The sequence below is a fragment of the Talpa europaea genome (genome assembly GCF_964194135.1).
Source record: "Talpa europaea genome assembly, chromosome: 4".
In the NCBI taxonomy this organism is placed as follows: domain Eukaryota; kingdom Metazoa; phylum Chordata; class Mammalia; order Eulipotyphla; family Talpidae; genus Talpa; species Talpa europaea.
Window position 1 is genome coordinate 55,849,880 of NC_140070.1, and position 25,186 is coordinate 55,875,065.

Sequence of the window (25,186 nt, forward strand, 5' to 3'; positions counted from 1 at the left end):
TCAAGGCATTTGGAGGAAGTGCAAGGGGTTCAGTATAATATAATATGAGATGTGAGGGAGCATTTTTAGAAGAGACCTAGGCAATGCCCAGCTCAGGAAGGGGTTTAAATGCAATGGTAAAGAAATTCTGCTTTATTTTATTTTATTTTTTTAAAATTTATTTATTTATTTATATGAGCACTGGGTACAGTCAGAAGCGAGGGAGGGTGAGAGAATTCACCAGAGCCAGAGCGGGGAGCAGAGCAGGCAGAAGGACCAAAGTACACTGCTGAGTGGAGCAGAGGGCGGCAGGAGAGGTCTGCGCGCCCTGTGCGACCCTCCCCAGGTGACCAGGGAGAAGCCGGGGATCGAACCGGCGCTGCAGAGGCTGCAGGCAGCTTCGCAACCCAGCGCTCAACAGCTGCGCCACCGGGGAGGCCCAGAAATTCTGTGTTTTATTCAGTAGAAAGTTAAAAGTTTTATTAAAGAAAGATAACCTGATTTTTAATAGAAATCATTTTCGTATCATGTATATTGGACCAAAGATCACTGATTAAGAAAACCTTAGGATATAGGATGATTACTCACAATCTAGTCAAACTCTCTTGTTAAAGACATTGAATTTTGAGCAAAAGAAACAAAGAAACACAGAATTCTTTGGAATTAAATCCAGCATGGAAAGCATCAACTGTTTATTGGTGTAATCTCATAGCTGTCTAGTGTTTAATGCCTATGATCTAATGAGGGGGTCTGTGACACACTAATTGATCTATTTCTTGAAATACTCATGGGTGCAATTCCTGCTTAATCCTAATATATTTCATTTTAATTATCCAGTAGCTTCTGTTTGTGAATTAAGTGACATGCTTTCAATAAATGTATTTTCTCTTTAATTAAATTTATTTTCTATAATATCCCAATTGGCTTTGTATAGATCTGAAGCTAAGCAGCAAGCTGAATATTAAAATCTAAGTATATATTTTAAAATTTAAAGGTGATTTCAGTTAAAATATTCTTATTTTGAAGCTGTAAGCATGAGTGCAACATCACGATATTTTAAGAATATCTTGTAGAAAGAGAAAAAATAATTGATATAATTGCATTTTAAGTGTGGAATTACTGATTAAACAAAATTTATTTTTCACAAGCCCGTGTGAGCTTTATTAAAATACAAGAACCGTATGCTTTATAATTGCGATATGCTGATTTTTATTGATACTTTAAATTCTTTAGAATGAAAATAAGAAAAATAAAATATGCATTGCTTTAGTATAGAGAAGGATGGTGTGAATTTTATAAATATTCCTGCTAGTCTTTCTAATGTGTTGATGCTCTAATTTTGACTTAAGTAGTAATTTGTTACTATATACTAATTAATAACAATAAAATTATATTTTTGATTGGAACATTCAAATTATTATATCTGATAAGCCATTCATTTTTATTTATTTTTTTCTTAAATTTTACTATTTTGTGTATCATTTACACAGCTGTATTGTTTGGGGTCTTCATGTTACCATATGTGCACATGCTTCACTCACCCTCCAAGTTTCTTGTGCGGATATCCTATCCCCTTTCTGTTCCTACCATCTTTCACCTCCCACCTTCTTCTTCTTTCCTCCTGCCCATTTCCTTCTGGTAACCAAAGTCTAAGAAATAATTTTCTGTGTTTGGCCTATTTGTTTTCTTTGATTATTCATATCCTACAAATGAATGAAATCATCTGGCATCTGGCCTTCACTCTCTGATTTACCATGATCACCTCAAAAAAAAAAAAAAAATGCAACATTTTGTCCCAAAAATCACAAGTTCATCAGTTTTAGTTGATGATTAGTATTCCATTGAGTATGTAGTCCACAATTTATTTATACAATTACCTATCGCGGGGTACTTGGTTTGATTCCAAGACTTGACCATTGTGATAATCCCATTTGCATGTAGAAGGGCATAAATCTTTTCATACTAGAATTTTCATAATCTTTGGGTAAAGACCCAACTCAACAGTGAACCCTATGACATTTCTGTTTTTATTTTTTTAAGCTATCATAATACAATTTTTCATAAAGTCTGCACAAAATTACATTCCTACTGACAATGGATGAATGCTCCTTTTTCCCCACAACCTCAACCTTCCCTATCAGCTAGTCTTACTCCAGTCTCTTCCTCACTCTAATCCTTCTATGAATAGTTGGTGAGGTCTTTGGAGAAAAGACAAATGGAGCCCTGGGTTTCCCTGAATTTGAAGCTCCTTAGTATTTTATATTTCCAAATTACCCCACATGTGATCATTAGTAATTTGTTAAATATCTTTGCTAAGTTATTCTTAATAGTTTGTCATCATTAAAAGTCTTTTACAGGCAAACCAGTCTCAAATTCCAGTCTCCTTGTCTTCCAAATTAGTGATTATCCTGTGACTTCTTTCTAACTACTTCAAATTTTATTATGGAAAGGAAGAAAGGAATAGGTAATAGCTGAAAGGAATGGTTTAGGGTTCATTAATTAAGATGGGAGTGTTCATTATTAAAATAAATTAAATATCTCTCTTTTGTGACTAGTCAAGTAGAAGAAGCAAATATATGAACTGGGGTAGATCATTGTAAAAAGAATATAGAAATTTAGAAAATGAGGTTTCAACACCCTAACCCATTCATAAAGTTTAATAAATAATGGAAGTGATTTATAGAGCAAAAGTGAGCATGATATTGACTTGGAAAGATAAACATGAGATTTGCTATCACTCTTCACATGTTTTCTCAGTTGTAGTTTCTGGGCAGGATGTCCTCAGGGTCAAACTCAGGATAGATGTGATTGGTGATGAATGATATGACAATTGCTGCTACTGGACCTGGATTCTATGCAGTCCACAAAAACTCCCAGGCACCCAGTAACCAGCCCTCAATTGCCTTATAGCACCCTGTTACTTCCACACTATGCTTTTGCAGACAAGAGAGTTTTCCTGCCAGAATTATTGCATCAAAAATAGCAGCTTACACAGCAGTGCTCTGTATTAGCATTCAAGTGGTATGTTTTGCCTGGTTCTTGGGTAGGAGGATAGAGAAAATATTTAATGGATCCAAAAACATTCATTAAAATATTATAAATGGAGTATAAAAGTGCATCACATAATCTTGGAGTTACATGATTGGGAAGCTTACATAAAAATATTTTAATATATTTATTGTCAAAAAAGGTAAAAAAGAAATAAGAAAAGTTTTATTGCACATAAGTAAGTGATCGCTGAACTGAGAAAGTCCTAAATAGTCAAGAAGTATTTCTCTCGTACAGAGTCCCTCCCTCCAGTAAAGGAGAGATGATTAACCTTCTATCTTCTCTTGACAATGTTGATAGACAACATATACATTATAGACATTCTATTTATAATGACAGCCAGTCAATATAGGCCATTTGCATTCCTCTGGCTTTTTAACATAAACATTAAAATAATTTTGTAGACAAACAATGGTCATGGGTATAAAATTATCATCAATTTACTTTCCCACAATGATATTTTTAAAATGGAGCAAAGTCTAGGCTTGTTTTTCTCTTGTTCTGAGGAAAAGCAATGACTATGCAGTATAAAAAAACCCTCAAACATCTCACAAATAAGTAAATTGATAAATAAAAATGTGTGGTTATCAGTAGAAGTAAGGAGTTTCTTATGCTGCTAATACAGAATTTGTAATTTGAGCATATTGATATTTTAAATAAAAGTGCCTAAAACCCGTGTTAGTTATGGTCTACATATTGAAAATATTTTTTATATGTCCTGCAGGACTTAAAAATAAGTAACAATATTTCTGTATAGAATATCTAAGTATACATTTAAATGTCTATTCAGTGATAAGACAGATTTTAAGATTGTTATATTGAAAAGTATAAGATTTATGCTTTATTGATATTTATACAATTCAGAGGAATTTCAAGTAACTTTGGTAGTTAATATTTGTATCCTATGTGATAAGAATTTTAAACAATCATGGATTCAGGTGTGCTTAATTTAGCAATAAAAGGGAATTTAACTCTCACACACACAAACACAGACACACAACACATCTTATGTATTTGAAGACTTAATACTGAGATTTGTTATCGAAGTCAAATCAGAAAGCTATATAATCAAATCAGAAATCTAGAAATATGGAACTATAGTCTACTTTTACACAAATTTATCAATATTAATAATTTGATTTATTAAAATGAAGCTATTATATGATTTCTTTCAAATATTTAAAATGAAAATTTAAATTGATATAAATAGCTATGTTTAAAAACACTTGGTCTTCAAATAAATTTTGAACAAATGAAAAGGTCTAGCTTGTACTTAAATAAGTTTGCCATTGTAAAGTTATAAAGTTTCTCTAAAATTTTGTAAATTTAAAAACATTTTAATAAAATGTTAAATTTACATAACTGTATGATTTTACCAGAAAGTATTTATGGAAACAAAACAGAAATAAGTGGAGATTACAATTACTAAGTATTAAACAATTATGAATCTTTTAATGTGCAGACTGTGTGGTATCCCAAGACCCCAAAACTTGCATACTCTAAGTGAGTTCTGCCATCCACCACATAAAAACAAACCATATTCTTAGTGTGAAAAAACTTTAATAGGTTAGTGTGCATAGAGAAAGAAAAGGAAGGATAATAGTTTGCCAATAAAACACCCAAAGTTCTTATTCCCTTGTGGGGAAATGCCCAACCAAACAGGGTTGGCCTAAACGGACCACTGAGGCCCAAAAGTTTGCTACAATTCTAGAGCACATTCTCGCAGGGGACCATATGGAAGGTGCAAAAGGAGGCTGGCAAGTGGAAAATATAACAATGTACAAATCAAGGTGACAGCACCATTATCAGCCACCCCCTGAACCTCTCACCTATGTCTCTTCCAAGTGTCTCAACATGTCTCAACTTCAAATTCATTTTCATGATCCCCAAGTTCCTGGTGCTAGGCCAAAACAAAGAAGCAAGTGGGACTTTTCACCTCTCTGTTCCATGTCCCTCCTGCATGTCTCCTCCCAAGTATTCTCTATTTTGCACTCACAGTTCAGATCCACCCTTCATTAGTGGGGCAGGGAACATGGATCCGCTCCTTTTTATGGAGGTTACTCGCCACTAGTTCTTTGCAACAAAGTCTTAATAATTAATAGATATGGTCTTAGTGTAACTGAGCACAAACGGTTCATTTGTGACACCAAGCGAAGTGGGTGTCTGGATCAAATAAAACACACTGTCAATATGGAACATAAAAACTACAAATGTTTATTTACTCATGATAAGAAAAAGGGATGGCAAAAGTAGAGCTTCCAAAGAAAGTGTCTTATAGAGTTGTTAGGTAAATTTATATAGAATTGCTTAGTGTGAGAAGGGTTTTTTTTTTTATTCCAGGTCCTGGCATTTTCCAGTCCTTTAGCTAAGGGAATCTGTGGAAAGAAAACACACACACACACACACACACACACACGAAACACAGAAGTTGGTAATACACATGATTATCTTTTCATTTAGTTTTTATTTGTGGCTGTAGGGTAAAGAAAATATCAGGCTTTTCTGCCCTTCCGCCATCAGGATAGATGATGGATCCTTGCCTGAATGCATGCCTGATGGCGGGCACCTGGAATAGGGTGTGGGCATAGGTAGATGGGATTCAGCTGAGCTAAGACTGTGCTTTTAAGGGCGGCGTCACGGGGGGACGCCAGTAGCAGCAGCAGCAGCAGAACCTGAAGGAGAAGCTGAAGCAGAAGCAGAGAACGCCAGAGAGCCCAGATAGAGTGAAGACTTGCTGGGGGCTGGGAGGTCTGCCAGCCTCCCAGCCCCCCAGGCAGCACCCCTGCCTGCCATATACCCGCTGAACCCCAATAAAAGACCTGCAAAACCACTGAGGACTTTGACTCCTCCTTTACCCGGTCTGCATGGGATCAGAAAACCTGCACTGTGCCCAGTCCTGCCCTTACAGTGGCCAAGAAGCTTATGTACAAAATGGCCTTGGTGACTGTGGGCCACCAGGCAAAATTTCACTTTAGCACACAAACAGTAATACAGACTAAATAGAATATAAGATAGTATCAAGTACAAATTATTGTTAAAGACAGCATGCCAAACAGACAAAACATAGGTTATAAAATAATTATGAAGCAATAGTTTAACACCTAAAAAGTAGAAATAATTTTAGGGTCTCCCCTGGTGGCTCAGGCAGTTGAACGCCGCACTGTGAAGCTGTCCGCAGCCTCTGCAGGGCTGGTTCCATCCCGACTGGCCGGCAAGTGTAACGGAAGGAAGGGATGGAGTGCAGGATCTCTATGACCTGAGCAGATGGAGTAAAGGAGAAGTCCTGGAGCCCTTGGTGGCTTTTGCAGGCTTTTATTGGGTTTTACCAGGCACACAGCAGGCAGGGGTACTGGGGGGCCGGGAGTCTGGCAGGCCTTCCAGCCCCCAGCAAGTCTTCACTCTTTCTGGGCTCTCCGGCTATAGGGTAAGTGTAGGGTAAAGAAAATGTCAGGCTTTTCTGCCCTTCCGCCATCAGGATAGATGATGGATCCTTGTCCTGAATGTATGCCTGATGGCGGGCACCTGGAATAGGGTGTGGGCATAGGTAGATGGGATTCAGCTGAGCTAAGACTGTGCTTTTTAAGGGCAGCGTCACGGGGCAGCAGCAGCAGCAGCAGCAGCAGCAGCAGCAGCAGCAGCAGCAGCAGCAGCAGCAGCAGCAGCAGCAGCAGCAGCAGCAGCAGCAGCAGCAGCACAAACGCTAGAGAGCCCAGATAGAGTGAAGACTTGCTGGGAGGCTGGGAGGCTGACAGGCCTCCCAGCCAGCACCCCTGCCTGCCATATGCCTGGTGAACCCCAAATAAAAAACCTGCAAAACTACTGAGGACTTTGACTCCTCCTTTACCCGGTCTGCATGGGATCAGGAAAACCTGCACTGTATCCAGTCCTGCCCTTACAATTGGTATAAGTCGGCAAGATCCATGTAGACGGGTATTGGAGCCCTCCGAATACCTGGAAGGGACTAAGGATTAAGTGTTTGCCTGTGACGACGCTGGAGGCGCCAGGGCGGCACAGAAGATGGATACGTCCACGAGCTACAGGACGAGACCTGGCGTGAAGGAGACACCCGAAAGGACCAGCCAACGACACCGGAAAGGACCAGCCAACGACACCGAATAGGACCAGCCAATGACCCCTGAGGCAGCAGGCCATTGCTGAAGCAGGGAGAGGCCAATGGACTTGAACTGATGGACTGATGGACTGACATTCCCGCCAGAAGGCGGAGGACCTTGGCAGGTTATGTTTTTCTTTTTGAGAATCTGGGGGTGGCCAGTGGGCCTTGATGGCCAAAAAGCAGCCTGTGCATGCCCAGCAGCCAGGTGGAGGAGAAAAGCCAACTAAGTAGGCAAAAGCTGGTACTGATGCTAAGTTGAGAAGCCCTAAGCGGCTGTTAAGCAGCCTGGGTATGCTGAAGACCTGTGAGTCTCGTAAAATCACCTGTGGGTGATGCCCTGCTCATTCTTGAGTGAGGGTGAGGAGCTGAGGAACCTGTCCTTGGGGGACGGGTGGGGAACGTGGCTTGGGGTGGAGCCCAAGCCGAATGCAGAGTTTGGATCCCGACCCATGTGCTTGTGCAGTGGGTTGGCCTGAGTGCAGGGGTCTGTGAGTCGCATGGGTGGCCATGAAGGCCAAGTGTTGGAGCGACTGCAGACAGAAACCCTGAGGGTTGGCGATTACCCCCAACAGAATAAAATTGCCAATCCCAGAGCTAGTGCATCCTGGGGGTGGATGCTATGTGTGCCTTGTAGCCGAGACTATAGCCAGAGAAGGCCAGGAAGCCTGACGGCTCCTAGTGTGATATAGTAGATGCCGTGAGTGATTCCCCTCCCTCGTATGAGCAGTGCCTTCGGCAGCAGATGTGGTGGCTCATCTGCTGGTACCAATAATTGTCTTTTGCACTAGGTTGGTGCCCTGCCTGGACTTATTTGTGTTCTGTTGTATTTTGTTATATTGTATTTTATTATATTTGATGTATTTGCTTTTGTGGGCCATGGCTGCATTGTTTGTTTGCTTAGAAAATTGTGTATATATATGTATAGACTGTATGGCAGAAAACCCTGAGGGGGTGGACTGTAGGGTAAAGAAAATGTCAGGCTTTTCTGCCCTTCTGCCATCAGGATAGATGATGGATCCTTGTCCTGAATGCATGCCTGATGGCGGGCACCTGGAATAGGGTGTGGGCATAGGTAGATGGGATTCAGCTGAGCTAAGACTGTGCTTTTTAAGGGCGGCATCACGGGGGGACGCCAGCAGCAGCAGCAGCAGCACCAGTAGCAGCAGGAGAAGCTGAAGCAGAAGCCGAGAAGCAGCAGAACGAACGCTAGAGAGCCCAGATAGAGCGAAGACTTGCTGGGGGCTGGGAGGCTGACAGGCCTCCCAGCCCCCCAGCCAGCACCCCTGCCTGCCATATGCCTGGTGAACCCTAAATAAAAAACCTGCAAAACTACTGAGGACTCTGACTCCTCCTTTACCCCGTCTGCATGGGATCGGAAAACCTGCACTGTGTCCAGTCCAGCCCCTTACAGTAAGGAAAAAGTATCAGGCTTTTCTGCCCTCCCGCCATTAGGATAGATGACAGAACCCTGCGGTCCTGAATGCATGCCTGATGGCGGGCACCTGGACTAGGGTGTGGGCATATGTATATGGGATTCACCTGGGCTAAGACTGAACTTTTAAGGGCGGCGTCACAGGGACGCCAGCAGAAGAGAAGCCGAGAGATCGAAGAAGCAGAGAATGGAGAAAGGAAAACCACGAGAGAGGTAGAGAGAATGAGAGAGAACGCTGGAGAGGCCAGAAAGAGTGAAGACTTGCTGGGCGCTGGGAGGTCTGCCAGCCTCCTGGCCCCCCAGCACCCCTGCCTGCCGTGTACCTGGTAAATCCCAATAAAAGCCTGAAAAGCCACTGAGGGCTCCAGGACTCTGACTTCTCCCTTACCCCCGTCTGCTGGGATCATAGAAAACCTGCTCAGTGACCCGCCCTGCCCTTATACCGGCGTTCTCTGGTGGTCTCTGCTTCTCTTTTGCTCCTTTCTTTCACTCTTGTTCTCTTTCGTTCTCTGCTCTCCTTGTGGTTCTTCTGGCATCTCTGTGACGCCACCCTTGATAAGCCCAGTCTCTCAGCCCAGGTGAATCCCATCTACCTATGCCCACACCCAATTCTAGGTGCCCACCATCAGGCATGCATTCAGGACCGCAAGGATCCATCATCAATCCTAATGGTGGGAGGGCAGAAAAGCCTGATACTTTTTTACTTTACCCTATAAAAGATACCCACATGGCACAGCGGACCTTCCTAAATGCCCACTGCTCCCCTCAGCAGTGTATTTTATCAGTCTGCCTGTTCTGTTCCCCGCTCTGTCTCTGGTGAATCCTCTCACCCTCTGCATATCTGGCCTGTACCCCGGTTCTTGTGTAAACAAATCTTTAAAAAAAAGTATAATTTTAGTTATAAATTTGAGTAGGGAAAGCCTTTGTAACTATGACCAAGGATTCTATATCCTTTGAAGAAAGATTAGCATGCTAAATTTTATTAACATCAAGACTTTTACAAACAAAAGTTAAAGGAAAATAAAAAGAAAATGTCATGAATAAGTTATCTCTGTCTTGTATGTATATAATTATATGTACATAATGTATCATAGGCAAAGGATTAATTTCCTTAATAAAAAAATTGGGTTCAGACTGCCCCTGATCCTAAATCAAATTCCTTTTCATATGCAAAACACATTCCTTCCATTCCAATAGGCCCCAATTCCTTAACTCTTTATAGCATCAAGTATAAAGTCCAAAATTTCATCCTAATATCTAAATCAGACATGGGAAGATACTATTAATCATCATGAGGCAAGATCCTCTTTAACTGTTGTAGGGTAAGGTAAAGGGTATCAGGCTTTTCTGCCCTTCCGCCATCAGGATAGATGAGGGAGCCCTGTGATCCTGGGTGCATGCCTGATGGTGGGCACCTGAAGTGGGTCCACCTGCGCTAAAAGACTGATAATATAAGGGTGGTGCAGCAGAGTGCGGTGTGGTGGTAGTGCGGTGTTAAGGGTGGAGGAGTGGAGTCCTTGGAGGAGTGTTGGAGCGACTACAAACCACGGTGAAGATCATGTGGCTGCTAAAACCGTTCATAAACCTGCTCGGAATGGGTTGGTTGCCTTACAACTGTAAACCTGGGTGTAGTGGCAGGAAGGGCCAGAGCAGGATCTCTATGACCTGAGCAGACAGGATAAAGGAGGAGAGTCCTGCAGTCCTCAGTAGATTTTTCAGGCTTTTAGTGAATTTACCAGATACACGGCATGTAGGGGTGCCAGGGGCCAAGAGTTTGGCAGGCCTCCCAGTCCCTAGCTATTCTTCACTCTTCCTGGACTCTCTGGCATTCTCTTGCTGGTTCTCTTACTGCTCCTTTCACTCTTTTTGCTTTGCTGGCATCCCCATGATGCTGCCCTTATAAGCATACTCTTAGCCCAGGTGTACCCATCTATGTATGCTCACACCCTACTCCAGGTGCCTGCCATCAGGCATGCATTCAGGACTGCAGGGATCCATCATCAATCCTAATGGTGGGAGGGCAGAAAAGCCTGCCAATTATTTCAATCATTTACCCTAGACTGGGGGAACCAGTTAGGTTACATAATTTCAAAATACAGTGGTGAGAAAATCATATATCTGAAGGACATTCTCATTCCAAAAGGGAGACATATGAGAGAAGAAATGGTTGACAGAACCTAAGCAAATTGATATATCTAGGGGAAATTTTATTAAATTTTAAATTTCAAGAACAATCCTCCTTGATCTGAAGCTCTGTTTCCAGAACTAGGGAGGAGCAGTCCTCTGCGTCTCTATTGGGTGGGGACCTTCCTAATCCAAAGGTTCTAGGGCACAATCTTCTGACATATTTGAAACAATTAGAAGTAGCCTTGATAATCTTTGATCATCTTTGGGGTCATTCTTACATTGTCTCTAAAAACAGTACATTTTTGAGGCTAAATAACTCTGGTCAGTTCTTGCAAGATCTAAGAAGATCAATGGTCTTTCATTTTATTCCATCTCCAGCTCCTTCACTTTAAACTGTCCATAGTGCTTCTGCTTGTATAAATCTATAATTTCTTTATTAGTCACAATTTTTTATTTTTTTTAATTTATTTATGCATACAAGAACTGGGGCACGGGCCAGAGGTATGGGGGTGAGAGGATTCACCAGAGACTCAATAGGAAACAGAACAGGCAGATGGACTGAAATACACTGATGAGGGTGAGACAGGAGAGGTATACTGTGCCATGTGGGTTAGCTCCCTAACCAGGGATCGAAAGCATGCTGCAGTGGATGCAGATAGCTTTATAGCGTTGTGACTTAAACCCTTGTGCCACCAGGGAGGCCCTATCAGTCACTCTTTTATTGCTGTTTTCTGAACTGTTAGTTTTTCCACTGTAGACAAGCTGAAATTTTTCCAGATCTTAAAGTTCTAGTTTCTTTTTGATTAATAGTTCTTTCTTTAGCTTGCTTCTTTCTTCTCATATTCCTTCAATACTTTGTTTAGAAAGCTCCTTAGTTAAATATCCATTTTCATCATTTGCACATTCTATACTTCCACAGAACACTAGATGAAGATAATTCAGCAAAAATCTTTTTACACGTTATAACAAGACCTACCTCAAGGCCTCCTTGGTGGTATAGGGATGAAAGACTCAACACCATCAAGCTATTGCCAGCCACTGTGGTTGATTTCGATCCACAGGCAGGGTGCTAACCCACTTGGCACAACAGATCTCTCCCGCCCCGCCTGCTGCTCCCCTTAGCAGTGTAGTTCAGCAGATTCTGCCTGTTCTGTTCCCCACTCTGTCTCTGCTGGATCCTCTCACCCGCCACATGCCTGGCCTACACCCCAGTTCTTATATACATAAATAAATAAAAATAAATATTAAAGAAAACCTGTTTCTACACAAAGGTGGCATTTGTGAAGGTAAAACTAAGCAGGTGGTCATTATTGTGAAGTGTACTTTCTGTTTCCTTGACTTGAGCAAAAAAAAAAAAAATTGGAATTGGTCAGAGGTAATTGTTTTAAGAAACCATCAAGCAAACAATTGTTTCAGAACTTGTATTTATGGACTTTCAGCTGGAGGATATTATCAATCAGTTTCCTTTTCAACCTTTCTACAGAATCAGTAAACAATTATAAAAAAAATAAACATAGTTTAAACTTGCTAACACATCACATTTTTTTCTTTAACCATCTTCCTCTTTTTTCCCTATAAAACCCCTTGACTTTGTTTTTGCTTCTGGCACATTTTAGGTTTACTACCTGAATTTGTGTGCTGAGAATTGCAGTTCTCTGACTCCAGGTAAGCATACATTACCTTTTTAATTGCCTTCTACATTTTTTGGTTGATGCCTTTCCTCTTGTTTCCAAACACATTTTCTTTATTTCTGTCTGCACACCAAACCATAATGACCTTTAATATTCATGTTTCCAAAGCTCTCTACACATGAATATCTCTATTATCTAAAAAGATTAAACTTCTCTCCAACTCTCCTTTCCTTTCTGATTTCTCACAAGAATCACCCTTAACTTTCATGTTTCTAGGGCCTCTCTGCTGGCTCAGGCAGTTGAGCGCTGCACTGTGAAGCTGTCTGCAGCCTCTGCAGCATGCATTCGATCCTGGCCAGCTAGGGAGAAACCTACATGATGCAGCAGACCTCTCCTATCTTGCCCTCTGCTCCCCTCAGCAGTGTACTTCAGTCCTACTGCCTGTTCTGTTCCCTGCTCTCTCTCTGGTGAATCCTCTCACACCTCTGGTCTGTACCCCAGTTCTTGTATAAATAAATAAAACTTTAAAAAAAAACTTTCATGTTTCTAGAAATGTACCCTAAAATTACCTCATCATCCAGTTGCACAACTGCTTATTATTTTTTTTTTAGATATTTATTACAGTAACACTCCATTTCTCCATACCAAAATCTTTATTAGTTATCTCAGGCTATAATATCAGAATATCATAGTCTGACTTAAACAATAGAAATTAATTTTCTCACAGTTCTGTGGATGGGAAGTCCAATATCAAGGGCCTGCAAATTTGTGTTCTGGGCAGAGTTGTCTTCATAGCTTGCAGTTAGTCATCTTTTCTGCATGCGTATATGGCCTTTTCTTAGTACATGTGCCAGAAGAGAGGATAGTGTGTGTGTGTGTGTGTGTGTGTGTGTGTGTGTGTGAGAGAGAGAGAGAGAGAGAGAGCACACACTTTCACCTTTCTTGTAAATACATTAAATTAATCCCATTATGAGGGCTCCCGATCTAATTTGGACCTCATCTAACTCTATCTCCAAAGACCTCGTCACCAAACAGTGTCACACTAGGGGTTAGATTTCAAAATATGAATTTCAAAGGGGCACAGATATTCACTCCATAATAAATAGTAAGGAAAAACTAATAACACAAAGTGTATGCATTATAATTCTCTGAAAAGAAAATACAAATGGCTCTAACACATATAAAAATGTGTTGTACTAAATTTTTAATGAGGGAATCATTCTGAGATATTATATTCTACACTGGGAATTGACCAAAATTGAAAGTTTAATAATACCCTTTGTTCATGAGGTAGATAGGAAACATCTTCTACAGATCAATTTATTATTGTCTAGTAAATAAAGATGATTATAGCAATAGACCTAGATATTTATGCTACAAGTACTATTGCAAGCCTGAGGAAAGACATTAATAGTATTGCATATAATATCAAAAGACCGAAAACATCCTATTTGTCCACCATTTGGAAACTGGTTAAACAAATAAAGACACAATATTCTCTATATATCCGTGCAGTGTCAAAAATATGAGCTCTTTATTTACAAATATGGAAAGATATCTAAGATACTAGGTGAGCAAAAAAAAAATACACTACAATGTAGATTATATACTAAATTTATATAATTGGAGGGAAATATAGATCTGTATTTCTATTTAATTATTGTGCCTGCTGAAAGAGTAACCATCATTTAAAAATAAATAAATAACAGTGATTCTAATGTCTCCAGCAAATGGTTGGTGTTATAAGTGAGTGTAAGGGATGAAGATAAGAGGAAACATTTTGACTGTGTATTCTTTGACTTTGTTTTGTTCTTGTCCATTTGAGTGTATAGTCAATTCAAAATCTCATTTAAAATCATATTAAGAATATTTTTGATTTTTGTAGAAAGTGGAACCTAGGAAAGACACATTTGTAAAATAATGGAGATGAAGTAAACTCCAAAAATGATAAATCAAAATACATACTGGGTTAGGCCTCCCCGGGGGCGCAGCGGTTGAGCGCTGGGTTGCGAAGCTGCCCGCAGCCTCTGCAGCGCTGGTTCAATCCCAGGCTGCTTCCCGGCCACTGAAGGAGGGTCCCATATGGCGTGCAGACCTCTCCGGCCGCCCGCTGCTCCCCTCAGCAGTGTACTTCGGTCCTTCTGCCTGCTCTGCTCCCCGCTCTGGCTCTGGTGAATTCTCTCACCCTCCCACGCTTCTGACTGTACCCAGTGATTGTATAAATAATAAATAAATAAATTTTAAAAAAAGAAGTAAAAAATCAATTTTAATATATATATGTATATATATACACACACACACACACACACACACACACACACACACACACTGGGTTAAATTTATAAGGTCCTTGCCAAAATTTCAGAATAATAAGTTATATAAAATGCAATTCCATACTTAAAATAAAAGAAAATTCATGATTGAAATAAAATAAACTACTGTGTAAGGAAAAAAAAAAAGACTTATGAGGATAAAAACATGCAAATTCTCATAGCTTCTTTAAAATAATCAGACAAATAAGGGAAATAAGTACAAGTAGCATGTCAAAGACATTAATAAAATGTTTAGTCTGAGCCATCATGAGAAGATACAAAAGACTCCCAAGAACTAATGGTAAAGCGCAAGAGAGAAAATCAAGTCTCCAGAGGGCTAGATAACACCGGCTACCATGTAATATGCCAAATTGTGGTTGGTAAGCCACAGATTTTAGGGCATCACCCTTTTCAGAGTTTTCCTTGTAACAGACTGAAAATCAACTCAGACTAAAAAACAGCAATTTAGTATATATGTGTCTTCTCTTGGAAATGTAGTCATTAAATTAGCTGTCAAACTGGAAGTTTGATGGTGTTTATTTTTGACAGTAATAACATTCAACACATTTAATTGTTGAATTGACCTAATATCTTGGAAGCAGTCTTTTTTTTTTTTTTTTTGGTGTATAACAATATTAACCCATCATAACACTCCAACTGGGACATTTGTCAAGTGGATACTCTACTACTGCTGTGGTCCTCGAAACAGATGTGCCAGGAAATGCTGCTTACCATTGTTGATCAGCTTTTTAAAGTGACATTAAATCTCATGTACAAATGGGTTTTACCATTATAAACTCCCTTCCAGGTTTGTTTGTTTGTTTTTTTTTTTTCTCCCAGGTTTTTTTTTTTTTTTAATTGAAGCAGCATTGGTTTTTGTTTTAGAGATATGTGATCTATCACTTCAGGTACTTTTAATATTCTGGCCCAGCCCAGCCACAGTGGAAAACAGCATGGAATTTTCTAAAAGATAAAAACTGAATCTACTTTATATATCAACAATTCCACTTCTGGATATCTACCCAAAGACTACAATAACACTAATTCATAGGTAAACATGAATTAGGTAAATTATAAACATGAATTACCACACCACACATTAAAACCAAATGACCCAGTCCAATTTCCTAGTCTATTGTGCTCTTGCCCATTATCTTCTGCCTCTCAGAACCACAGATTTATAGTCTGATTTCTAGGGTCTTTGTTATCTTGATTTTATCTGACTCTTTGTTAGTTTCTCTCTATTTCACATATAAGTCATTCCATTCAGTGTTTTTTTTTTCCTTCTGACTTATTGCACTTAGCATAATGCTTCTATCTCAATCCACGTGGCCCAAAAATATAAGATTGCATCTTTTTGATCGCTGAGTAGTATTCCAATGTGTATATATACCATTACTTCCAGATCCCCTCACCTGTATTTGGACACTAATATTTTGGCTACTACACATAGTGCTGCAATGACCATAGACACACATGTTTACCTATGAATTAGTGTTATTGTAGTCTTTGGGTAGATATCTAGAAGTGGAATTGTTGAGACATAAAGTAGATTCAGTTTTAATCTTTTAGAAACTTCCATGCTATTTTCTACTGTGGCTGGGCCAGAATATTATTACTACCACCAATATAAAAGTCTTCCTATTTCATCACATCCTTGTCAGCACTTGTTGCTTATGGTCTTTTTGATATGAGTCATTCTCACATTGTGATTTTGATTGCATTTCCCTGACAATAAATGATATGAACATTTTCCATGAGGCAGTTGGTCATCTGGAGTTTTTCTTTAGAGAAGGGCCTATTAGCTCTTCTGTCATTTTTTGATTAGGTTGTTTTCTATTGGCTCAGTTGTGTGAATTGACTGCACCAATTTACATTCCCAACAACAATGTATAGGGATTCTCTTTTCTCCTTTCCTAACTTGTGGCTTATATCTTCAAATAAACAGCCATTCTCAAAAGCATGTGGCAATTGATTGTTTTGATTTAAATTTCTTTAATTATAAGAGATGATGAAAATCATTTCACTTATCTAATGGCCTCGTATATCTTCATTGCAGGAGTGTCTATTCAGATCCACTACACAGTTTGTTGTTGTTGTTGTTGATAAGTTTTATGAGTTTTTTTTAAGATTTATTTATTTATGCATACAAGAGCTGGGGTACAGGCCAGACATGTGGAAGGTGAGAGGTTTCACTAGAGACAGAGTAGGCAACAGAACAGGCAGATCGAATGAAGTACACTGCTGAGAGGAGCAGTGGGCAAGTCAGGAGATTGAACTCGTGGTGCAGAGGTTGCAGACAGCTTCATAAGTTGCATCTCAACCCCTTTCTCAACCCCTTGCGCCACCAGGGAGGCCCAGTTTTATGAGTTTTTGTATATTTTTATATCGGTATTGGCTACTTTTTGGACAATTGATGTACACATACCTTCTCCTATTCACTAGGAAGTCTTTTCATTTATGCAAATGCATTTCCTGTGCAGAAGCCTTTTAACTTGATGTAGTTTCATTTGTCTGTTTTTACTTTTGTTTCCCATTGCAGGGATGCATTCATCTTTTTTAAGTGGTGGAAAAATTTTCCTTGGTTCATTTATATTTTTGTCAGAACTTATCATATGTCAAAATAGATATGGGGTATATATACAATGTGTTATTTACTTTTCATAGAGCAGCCAATGTTAATGAATGTCATAAGATTACAGTCTAAGTAAAGATAAATATCATAAGTTTTCATAATGTAAATATGGATTTTTAAAATAATGTACTTATATTAGCAGTCCTTCTTTCAGCTATGCTTATGGGAGATATAATGCTTGCATTTTTCCAGGTTGATATAAACCCATAGCAAACATCTTGAAATTTATTTTAAGTCTTAGATAAAGTTAACATCATTGCATGATCTTGTACAAGGTACATCCTGATCAACCAATTACACTGATAAGAGCAACTTGGGAATACAGAGAAGCTGTATTACTAGGGAGAAGGGATGTTGCGATGTTTGAATAGAAATACATGTATTCACAACGATGTTTCAAATTACTTAAAATTCGGTGATAGTTTGGCCTCCCATGGTGGTGCAGCAATTGAGCTGCGAAACTCCCCGCAGCCTCTGCAGCGCCGATTCAATCCCCGGCCACCGGCAAGGGTCCCACATGGCGCGACAGACCTCTCCTGCTGCGCCCACTGCTCCCCTTAGCAATGTATTTCGTCAGTCTGCCTGTTCTGTTCTCTGCTCTGTCTCTGGTGAATTCTCTCACCCTCCCACACTTCTGACTGTACCCGGTGCTTACATAAATAAATAAATAAATCTTTAAAAAAAATGGTGATAGTCATTGGCATCCTTAAATAGAAATCTTTATGACACAGAGCAAAAGTTAACATTGTCCATATTTTTGGTCAGTAATAGACTATACTTTCCCAGAATGCCAAAAACTCTGGGATGTAATTTAGAGACTGGTTGGAGATGTTTTTGTTCTTTAATGATCTGAGAGTTCTATTTTTTGAATTGTGTAGTATTGAAAACTCAAAGTACCTAACTTGCTCTCAGGAATCCAGTGATGACAAGTGAATCCCAATTTCCTTCTGAGAGGATCTGAGAATGACAAACTATAGTGATGGGTGCTACAGGGAGCAGTAGAATTAAAGTTATTACACCCTGTGCATGTCTTCAGTAATCTACTTGTATATTTGGTGGTGCTGTAAACATATCTGAAGCCACATATTTTGTGGAATTGTGATTTTCTTCACTTACTCACTACATTAAGAGATTATTTGACTGTTTTTATGCATCATCCAATACAGTGAGACACTATAATTTAAGCTATTTTTCTCTTCTATGAAATAAATCAGATAGTTTAATTCATACATATGCAGTTTGAGTCAAATTATCTTAGTATTTTTATGATAACATAAAGGCTATCAGAAATATTTCCATGGTAGCCAAAAACACTGTAATAAGCTAAGTCTCTAAGGACAATTTCAGATTATGCTTTAAATATAAAAGACTAATTTTGGAAAACTATATTATTTACTTAATAATTTATTCTTAGGCAGTTTGAAAATAGCAAGATGAATAAAATCATCACCATGGAAACATTTTGATAGAGTTATGCAGAAAATTAACTTGATATATTTGGATATGTTATTACATTTACAATAAAAATGCCTAATAGGGGGCGGAGCAACATGGCGGCGAGGAGATGCTGCAAGTAAGATCTCCCATTAAAAAAAGTTAATAGGGAGGAAAAGCGGCAGATCCCAGTGAGAAGTGGGACACGGAAGATAAACGGGTGACTCCAGCAAACTGCCCAAAGAAGAAAGTTGCCATAAAAGAGGACCAGAAGGGAGGAAAGCGCAGAACCCTGCTCCCCTCCCCCGCCCACAGAGTAGGCACTCTCCAACCGGCAGAGAGGAGGGAAAAAAAAAAAAAAAAAAACTAAAACGACCAACAAGAACAAAGGACACAGCAAGCGGGACTGTGAGTGGAAAGGAACTATTGCAGCCACCACACCCTGTGAACAGGAGCTGTGGAGAACCCTGCAAGATTCGCCTCGGAGGTGAGCTCCAGGCGCCATTAAAGAGAGACCCTGCCCAGGAGGAGACCAGCACCAGCACACAGCCCCAGGCCGCCCAGTAAGCTTGCCCAGAAAAGCGGCGCGCTGGAAAAGCAGACGCGGATCCGGATCGGGATTGCACAGAAAAGCGGCACGCTGGAAAACCAAGTGCGGATCGGAATCGGGATCGCGCAGAAAAGCAGTGCGGTTGAAAAGCAAACGCGGATCCGGATCGCAGCTGCCCAGATCCCTGCACCTGAGACCTAGGCTTGCAGGGAGACACGCGGAGGCCCTCACTGAGTGAGCAGGAACCAGGCGCCCAGGCACGGGAGCGGGATTCAAAAGGCGACATTCCCGCGCCACTGAACTGGGCTACAGCCAGCGTCCTGGAACTGAGGGCTTTGGAACTGAGACCTAGGGCACGAAATTAGGGGCATGGGTTCCCCACGACGGTGGGGCACAAGGCAGACACAGCACCCCAAAGCATTCAGGTTTACCCTACCATTCCCGCTCTGTTCCCTGTCCCACGGGGTGGTAAATCAGCTCCCCAAGGGCTCTTGGAGAGATCTCTGGCGCCGCCTAGCGACTTGAAACCAGCAGAGGGTCCTGGAGGAGCCAGTGGCCAGCTGGGGAGTTAGCCCACGCCGGGCCCCTTCTGACCAGTAGTCTGAGCCCACAGAGGGAGCAAGCACCCACAGCCGGGGCAGACCAGGCGCGCAGAAGAGTGTGCCTGAGACCAGACGCGCAGGGAGTGTCCCACATCACCATTTTAGAACAGGGACATTACTTCAGTAAAGACTACCTGCAGAAGGCTTCCTCAGGAGCCAGAGGTGAGCGGGGGAAGTTCGCCCACACCAGACTCCTTCTGGCCTGCAGTCCAAGCCCAGAGGGGGAGCAGGAACCCACCGCCGGGGCAGACCAGGTGCACAGGGGAGTGTGTCCCCACATCGGCATTTTAGAACAGGGACCTTTCTCCAGTAAAGACTGCTTGAAACTGACATATGGCTCCTGGAGGAACCAGAGGGGAGCAGAAAAGCTCACCCAAGATGCCGGCCAGTCCCAACAACACAGTGTCCCAACGCATACGGCAAATTAGAAAACAGACAGTAGGGAGTAGAAGAACCACACGCAACCTAGCAACTCCCCAAGGAAAAAGCACACCACAAAAAGAAAACCAGCCCCAAGATTGCAACGACAGTAACTTGGAAGAACTTCTGAGCCTTCCAGAAAGAGAATTTAAAATTGCCGTGATAAAAAAACTGACAGAAGTCATAAAGGAAAACAATGATAAGGAAAAATAATCAACGATCAGAAGAATGAAATTGAGTCCCTAAAGAGGGAAGTAAAAGAGATGCAGGAGATCAAAGAATTAATGGAAGAACTAAAGAATTCTGGGAAAAGCAATGAAAGCAGAATAGATGAAATGGAAGAACGGATAAGTAATCTTGAAGACACAGAAATAAAAAGAACCAAAACAGAAAAGGAAAGAGAAGTACGAAGGAAAAAGAACGAGGAAAGACTTCGGGAACTATCTGACTCCATGAGGAAAGGAAATATAAGAGTTATAGGAATACCAGAAGGAGAGGAGAGAGATGTAGGAACAGAGAAAATATTCAAAGAGATAATTGAAGAGAACTTCCCAAATGTGAAGAAGGAGCTGAAAATTGATATACAAGAAGCAAGAAGAACACCAAACTTCCACGACGAAAGGAAAAATACAGCAAGACACATAATAGTAAAGCTCCCAAGAATCCAGGACAAGGAAAAAAATAATGAAGCTGGCAAGAGGGAAGAAACAGATAACATTCAAAGGAAAGCCAATCAGGCTGACATCAGACTTCTCCGAAGAAACACTACGGGCAAGGAGAGAGTGGAGGGACATAGTCAACAGACTCCAAGAAAACAGATGCCAACCAAGAATACTCTATCCCGCAAAGCTCTCCTTCCTCTTTGAAGAAAGAATATGGACCTTCCCAGACAAACAGAAACTCCGGAATTTCATTACAACTAAACCCCCACTCCAAAAAATACTACAAGGAGTCCTAATGCCAGAACCTCAGAGGGACGAATAACAATGAAAGAAGGCCAAAAAAAAAAAAGTTATTAAAATAATAAATAAATAAAATCAAAGGAAAGACAATCACAATGGCAAATACAGATGCTAACATATCAATATTAACTCTAAATGTAAATGGAATAAACTCTTCAATAAAAAGACACAGAGTTGGGCCTCCCCTGTGGCGCAGCGGTTGAGCACTGGGTTGCGAAGCTGCCCGCGGCCTCTGCGACGCAGGTTTGATCCCCGGCTGCTCCCCGGCCACCAGAGGAGGGTCCCACATGGCGCGCAGACCTCTCCTGCCGCCCGCTGCTCTCCTCAGCAGTGTACTTCGGTCCTTCTGCCTGTTCTGCTCCCTGCTCTGGCTCTGGTGAATTCTCTCACCCTCCCGCGCTTCTGACTGTACCCAGTGCATATATAAACAAACAAACAAGCAAATAAATAAATAAAACATGCCTCTATTTAAAAAAAAAAAAAAAAAAAGACACAGAGTTGCAGCCTGGATTAAGAAACAAAACCCAACCTTTTGCTGTCTCCAGCAAACACATTTAGCTACAAAAGATAAAAATAGGCTCAAAGTTAAAGGATGGAAAACAATCCTACAAGCAAATGGACCAAAAAAGAAAGCAGGAACAGCTATACTTATATCAGATAAAACAGATTTCAAACTCAAAAAGATAAAAAGAGACCCCAATGGTCACTACATTCTGATCAAGGGGACAATACTTCAAGAAGAAATAACACTCATTAACATATACTCACCAAACGAAGGGGCACCAAAATATATCAGACAACTGTTGTCCTCTCTGAAAACAGACATCAGAGAAAACACATACGTAGTGGGAGACTTCAACACACCACTATCAACAATGGATAGATCAACAAGACAAAAAATAAGTAAAGAAATCAAAGCTCTAAATAAGGACCTAGAACAATTGGGCTTAACAGACATCTATAGAACACTAAACCCCAAAAAAACGGAGTACACATTTTTCTCAAGCGCACACGGATCATTCTCCAGGATCGATCACATACTGGGGCACAAGACAAACATCAACAGATACACCAAGATTGAAATCATATCAACCATCTCTTCTGACCATGAAGGCATCAAACTAGAAATAAACCATAAAAAGAGGGCAAGGAACTTTCCTACCTCATGGAGATTAAAAACCACACTACTGGAAGACCACTGGACTAATGAGGAGATCAAAGAAGAAATTAAAAAATTATTTGAATTGAACGACAAGGAGGACACCAATATCCAAAATGTATGGGATGAAGCAAAAGCAGTAATAAGAGGAAAATATATAGCAATAGAAGCTCACATCAAGAAACAAGAAAGAACTCAAAGAAACAACCTAATCTCGAAGCTCAAAGATCTAGAAAAAGAACAACAAAAAAACCCCAAAACCAGTAGAAGAAAAGAAATAATAAAAACCAAAGCAGAAATAAATGAAATTGAAACTAAAAAAACAATCCAAAAGATCAATGAAACCAAGAGCTGGTTCTTCAAAAAAATCAATAAAATAGACAAACCCCTAGCCAGGCTCACAAAGGAAAAGGGAGAAAGCACAAATAAACAGGATCATCAATGAAAGAGGAGAAATCACAACGGACACAGCAGAAATCAAAAGAATGATCAGTAACTACTATGAACAGTTATATGGAAACAAGTTTAACAATCTAGAGGAGATGGACAAATTCCTACAACTCTACAATCACCCAAAGCTAGATAAAGAAGAAATAGAACACCTAAACAGACCAATTACAATTAGCGAAATTGAAATGGTAATCAAAAACCTCCCCAAAAACAAAAGCCCAGACCTGATGGATTTACAAATGAATTTTACCAAACATTCTGAGAGGAATTAGTGCCTATCCTTCACAAACTCTTCCAAAAAATTGAGAAGGAAGGGACAATACCAAACACGTTCTATGAAGCCAACATTACACTAATACCAAAACCGAACAAGGACAACACAAAAAAGGAAAACTACAGGCCAATCTCCCTAATGAACACGGATGCAAAAATCCTCAATAAAATTTTAGCTATCAGAATCCAACAATGTATCCATAAGATAATTCACCACGACCAAGTAGGATTCATTCCAGGGACACAAGGATGGTTTAACATCCGAAAATCAATCAACGTTATCCAACACATCAACAAAAAGAAATATAAAAACCACATGATAATATCAATAGATGGTGAGAAAGCTTTCGACAAAGTGCAACACCCATTCATGATAAAAGGCTTGAAATTCTTGGGATACAAGGAACATACCTCAACATCATAAAGGCCATCTATGACAAGCCAACAGCCAGTATCATTCTTAATGGTGAAAAGCTGAAAGCATTTCCATTAAGATCTGGAACAAGACAAGGATGTCCACTCTCACCACTGCTTTTCAATATAATACTGGAAGTCCTAGCCAGGGCAATAAGACAAGAGAAAGACATCCAAGGAATCCAAATAGGAAAAGAAGAAGTCAAACTATCACTATTTGCAGACGATATGATATTATACATAGAGAACCCCAAAAACTCCACAGAAAAACTAATTCAACTCATCAATCAGTTCAGTAAAGTGGCAGGATACAAAATCAACATGCAAAAGTCAGTAGCATTCCTATACACAAAAAATAAATCTGAAGAAGAAGAAATCAAAAAAACCATCCCTTTTTTATTGAAACAAAAAAAAATCCAATATTTGGGAATAAATCTAACAAAAGAGGTAAAGGACCTATACAAAGAAAACTATAAAACACTGTTAAAAGAAATAGAAGAAGACACAAAGAAATGGAAAGACATCCCCTGCTCATGGATTGGAAGAATAAACATTATTAAAATGGCCTTCCTTCCAAAAGCAATATACAGATTCATTGCTATTCCAATCAAAATTTCAATGTCATTCTTCAAAGAAATAGAACAATTATTGATGAAATTCATATGGAATCACAAAAAACCCCAAATAGCCAAAGCTCTCCTGAAAAAAAAAAGAAGGGAATGGAGGCATCACACTCCCAGACTTCAAACTATACTACAAAGCCATAATCATCAAAACTGCATGGTATTGGAACAAGAACAGACACACAGACCAATGGAATCAAATAGAAAATCCAGAAATAAACCCACAGATTTATGGTCAACTAATCTTTGACAAAGGAGCAAAGACTCTGCATTGGAGCAAAGAAAGTTTGTTCAATAAATGGTGCTGGGAAAACTGGGTCGCTACATGCAAAAGAATGAAGCTTGACCACTACCTCACACCATACACAAAAATCAACTCAAAATGGATTAAAGAACTTGACATAAGACCTGAAACCATAAAACACATAGAAGGAAATATAGGCAAAACACTATGTGATTTGCACATCAAAGACATCTTTACAGACACATCACCCAAAGCAGTGATAGTGAAGGCAAAGATAAACAGCTGGGACTACATCAAATTAAATAGCTTCTGCACAGCAAAAGAGACAATAACAAAAACAAAGAGAAACCCCACCAACTGGGAGAACATTTTTGCACCCAACACTAATGATAAAGGACTGATCACAAAAATCTGCAAAGAGCTGATGAGACTCAACAACAACAAAGAAAATAATCCAGTCAAAAAATGGGCAGAAGAGCTAAAAAGAAACTTCTCTGAAGAGGAAATGCAAATGGCCAACAGGCATATGAAAAAATGTTCAACATCACTTGTCATCAGGGAAATGCAAATCAAAACTACCATGAGATACCATCTTACACCAGTGAGAATGGCACATATTAAAAAAACTAGCAACAACAAATGTTGGCGAGGGTGTGGAGAAAAAGGAACTCTTCTGCACTGTTGGTGGGCGTGCAAACTGGTCCAACCACTGTGGAGAGCTGTGTGGAGATTTCTGGACCTACTAAACATAGAGCTTCCATATGATCCAGCAATTCC